Source organism: Osmerus eperlanus, chromosome 7, assembly GCF_963692335.1.
Source record: "Osmerus eperlanus chromosome 7, fOsmEpe2.1, whole genome shotgun sequence".
NCBI lineage: Eukaryota > Metazoa > Chordata > Actinopteri > Osmeriformes > Osmeridae > Osmerus > Osmerus eperlanus.
Window position 1 is genome coordinate 19767174 of NC_085024.1, and position 4181 is coordinate 19771354.

Sequence of the window (4181 nt, forward strand, 5' to 3'; positions counted from 1 at the left end):
CTGTGGCTGGGTGTAATGCGCTGCATACAGTGAGCGCGCGATGACGGATTACTGAATTAGACCAATAATGACAACTGACACTTCTGTTACCGCTCCCTGAGCCACCACGGAGAACAGGGGAGAGGTGTAAATAAAGAACACAGAGAGAGGGGGGGAGAGAGGGAGAGAGGGAGAGATTGAGAGAGAGAGGGGAGAGAGAGGGGAGAGAGAGAGAGAGAGATAGAGAGAGAGAGAGAGAGGGGGGGGAGAGAGAGGAATGCAGAGAGACAGAGAGGGGACAGAGAGAGAGAGACAGAGGGGGGGGAGAGAGGAATGCAGAGAGAGAGAGGGGAGAGAGAGAGAGAGAGAGAGAGAGAGAGAGAGAGAGAGAGAGAGAGAGAGAGAGAGAGAGAGAGAGAGAGAGAGAGAGAGAGAGGAGGGGGAGAGACAGAGAGAGAAATGTAGAGAGAGAGAGGGGGAGAGAGAGAGAGAGAGAGAGATAGAGAGAGGGGGGAGAGAGAGAGGGGGGGGAGAGAGAAGAATGCAGAGAGAGAGAGAGAGAGAGGAGAGAGAGAGAGAGAGAGAGAGAGAGAGAGAGAGAGAGAGAGAGAGAGAGAGAGAGAGAGAGAGAGAGAGAGAGAGAGAGAGAGAGAGAGAGAGAGAGAGAGAGAGAGAGGGGGGGGGGGGGAGAGAGGAATGCAGAGAGAGAGAGGGGAGAGAGAGAGAGAGAGAGAGAGAGAGAGGGGGGAGAGACAGAGAGGGAAATGTAGAGAGAGAGAGGGAAAGGGAGGGAGAGAGGGAGGGAGAGGAGAGGGGGGATGAGAAGGAGATGAAAAGAGATTGAAACAGAGACAGAGGTGGTCATGGAGATGGATGGGGGATTATGTTTTTGGGGTTGTTCTCTAAATAAATAAGTTCTGGCTGGTTCAAGAGTGACTCCTTTTCCTCATCTCTTCTCTTAGCCACTGCTCACCTCTCTGGCAGATATAAAACTCATGGAATATCCCAGTTTTGAGGTGGATATGAAGGCGAGACATGGGTAACATCATCAGTCTATGCTGTCTTTTAGAGACATACTCAAACCGTTATCATCAACGAATTCCTGGTGTTGTGCTCTGGATTGAATAGATACTTCAACTTCTATCGACAACCTACATCCATTCATGGTACTGTAGAGAACTACAGAACACTGACAAGTGACCTTTACAGATCAACCTTTGTAAGAGGGTCTTGTCCTGATGACTTTACTGAAGGTAGCGTCTAAGGTTCACTCCAAGCCTTGTGTTCTGGGGTCTGCACATGTAGGCGAGGCCCTCCAGGGTTTGACTGAGGATGCCAGTGAAGCTAAATGAGGACAGGGAGATGCACTCCACCCTCAATCCAAATAAATAATGAGATCACCACCTGGTGTTACTGTATGGAAGGATGAGTCGCTCTCTCTCTTACAGACACGCACGCACTTACATACACAGACACACACTCACAGAGCTTGGCACAGACAAGTGTTGAGCATTATTACTTAGTGTACATTGAAGATGGAGACAGAGGCAGGTGGACACTAGATTTGGTACTGCAGTACGAATTTCAATTTTAGAAATGTAGTCTCATAATACACCATTAATTATGATACGGTATACAGTGGAGAGTGCACTGGAGGGTGCAAGCTCAGTAAATACCCTTTCACTTCTGTTTTCCAAGGCCAACTCTTCACAGTTATACTGTTGTGTCAACCTCACAGAGAAAGAGGGACGATGTACAGAGAATAGCACTGTCGGTAGAGGGTGTAAATATTGAGACTAGGACAGAGAACAGAGATTGAGCCTGAGAGAAATAGAGAGAGAGACAGAGAGAGAGAGAGAGAGAGAGAGAAACAGAGAGAGATACAGAGAGAGACACAGAGAGAGAGCGAGAGAAACATAGAGAGAGTCAGACAGAGAGAGAAAGAGACAGAGAGAGAAACAGAGAGAGAAACAGAGAGAGATACAGAGAAAGAGAGACAGAGAAACAGATAGAGAGAGAGAGATAGAGAGAGGGGGGGAGAGGGGGAGAGGGGGATAGGGGGAGAGAGGGAGAGATGGAGAGAGATGGACGGAGTGTGCAAGGGAGAGAAGGGGCAATAGGGGGAGCAGCAAGAAGGAAGACAGAAAGAAATATTGACAAAGGCTAGATATACACATAAGTCACCCACTGCGGCCTGCCTCCTCGCCCTATTTTATAGGAGCGCTCTGTGCTGGCGGAACAAGATGACAGGCCAGTTCCTTCAACTGAAAATATGGTCCCTCTTTCTCCCTCCTCCCTCCACTATCACTCCTGTTCTCGGTCTATCCCCCTCAATATCACTCTGTCACCTCCTCTCATGCTCTTTTTCCCCTCGCTCCTGTTTTTCACCTTTTTTCCATTTCTTGGTGCTCCGTGCCCCCCCCCCCCATCATGTTTCATATATTTTTTCCCCCTCATTTCTCTTCATGTCTCTTTCTTAATCTCTTGTTTTCTCTTGTTTCTCATCACTCCATTGCTCGTCTCTCATCCAGACACTCTCCATTCTTCCCATTTCCTCCAGCTTCCCTCTGTTTCCCCTTTCCATCCTGATTCATTTCCTCTGTTCAGGCCGCACCATTCATCCCTCTCCATCCATTCATCCCTACATTCTGTCCGTCCTCTCTCGGTTTTTCGTCTTACCCCTCTCACCTCTACTTTCTCTTACTTTCCCACTCTCCTCTCATCCTCTCTCATCCATCTTTTACTCTATCACTCCATCCACCTCATTAAACTATAGTGTATCCTGTCCACTCAGTTTATTATTTGCCCCTCTCTTACTAAACGCCTATCATATCAAACCCTGTTATCAATACCCTCCTCTTACGACCAGCTTGGACTACCAAAATTATAAGGTTTTTTATATATTTGTTTCCGTTCATTGTTCTATCCATCTTCCCGTTTGCTATTTACACTATTTTCTTCGACCACTGTTTCCTTCCAGAATTTATTTCTCTGCATTCAACCCACCCCTCCCGTTCTCATCCGCAGCCCGAACCAGAGCCCCAAGTGTCGGAATCAATTAGGAGTGAGCGCCGTCGCGGCCGCTCTTTCACGGAGGTAAATATTAAACTGCACGGAGCGCCGGGGAGGAAAAGAGGGAAGAGAGGGGGGAGAGAAGGAGAGAGGGAGCCCTCCGTCCCTAATCCACCGCATCGATCAGCCGGGGATGAGGGTAATATATTATTTTGACAAGATACGATCCTCCGACGCGCACCGCTATCCCCGGCGATCGATTTCTTTTTTCTCTTCTTTTTCTTCTCTTTTTTCCCCTCAGCAAGAGGGACGGAGTGTGTGTGTGCGTGTAAGTGTACTTGCGTGTTGTTGATAGTCTCAGCGTGTGCGTGAGCGCCCGAGTGTGCTTGGGTGACAATAGGAACAAGGTTAGGAAATGTAGGAAAGAAAAAGAGACGGTTCTTCTTACAAACCGTGTCTTGAGGTCTACCGCATAGAAATCTGAATGGATTAGGTTCATCAACTGACCGCGAAACTTATTTTCTGCATTTTCTAAAGGAAAAGACACATCCCAAACTTGACGACTTAGTATACACCACACATGCCATATCCTGCAGTATTTTGACCTAAACCGGGGTTACAGTTAGTCAATTGGGCAAAGCTGACCTTTTTTAAAGTTAAGTGTCCTCCCCCACGGCCCCCGCCCCTCCCGTGACTCCCCTCTATATCGCTTTGTAAACTGTGTCTAAATGCTAAATTCCCGGATCAATTTTTTTCATTCAACCTCTTCCCATCCCCATGCTCCCTTTGCCCCCCGCTTCTGTCCTCCTGAAATGGTTTGAAGTCCTCTGTCCTCATGTGATGTAGGGTGTCCTGTCTACAGTGTGTGCATGTGTGTGTGCATGTGTGTGCATGTGTGTGTGCATGTGTGTGTGTTGTGTGTGTGTATGTGTCCTGGGCAATGGTACCATGTGAAAGATAGACAACACAATGGAACAATTCCAGTACTGAATTGAAATACAACCCAGAGGACAATGTATGTCATACCGCAACAGGAAGTATGAAGGTATAGCCAAGTTGTAATATAGGATATGCACCATAGAAATGTTATGGAACGGTTATAGCCCACCACAGCCAAGAAAAACTTTGAGTTTGTATGTGTGTGTGTGTGTGTGTGTGTGTGTGTGTGTGTGTGTGTGTGTGTGTGTGGG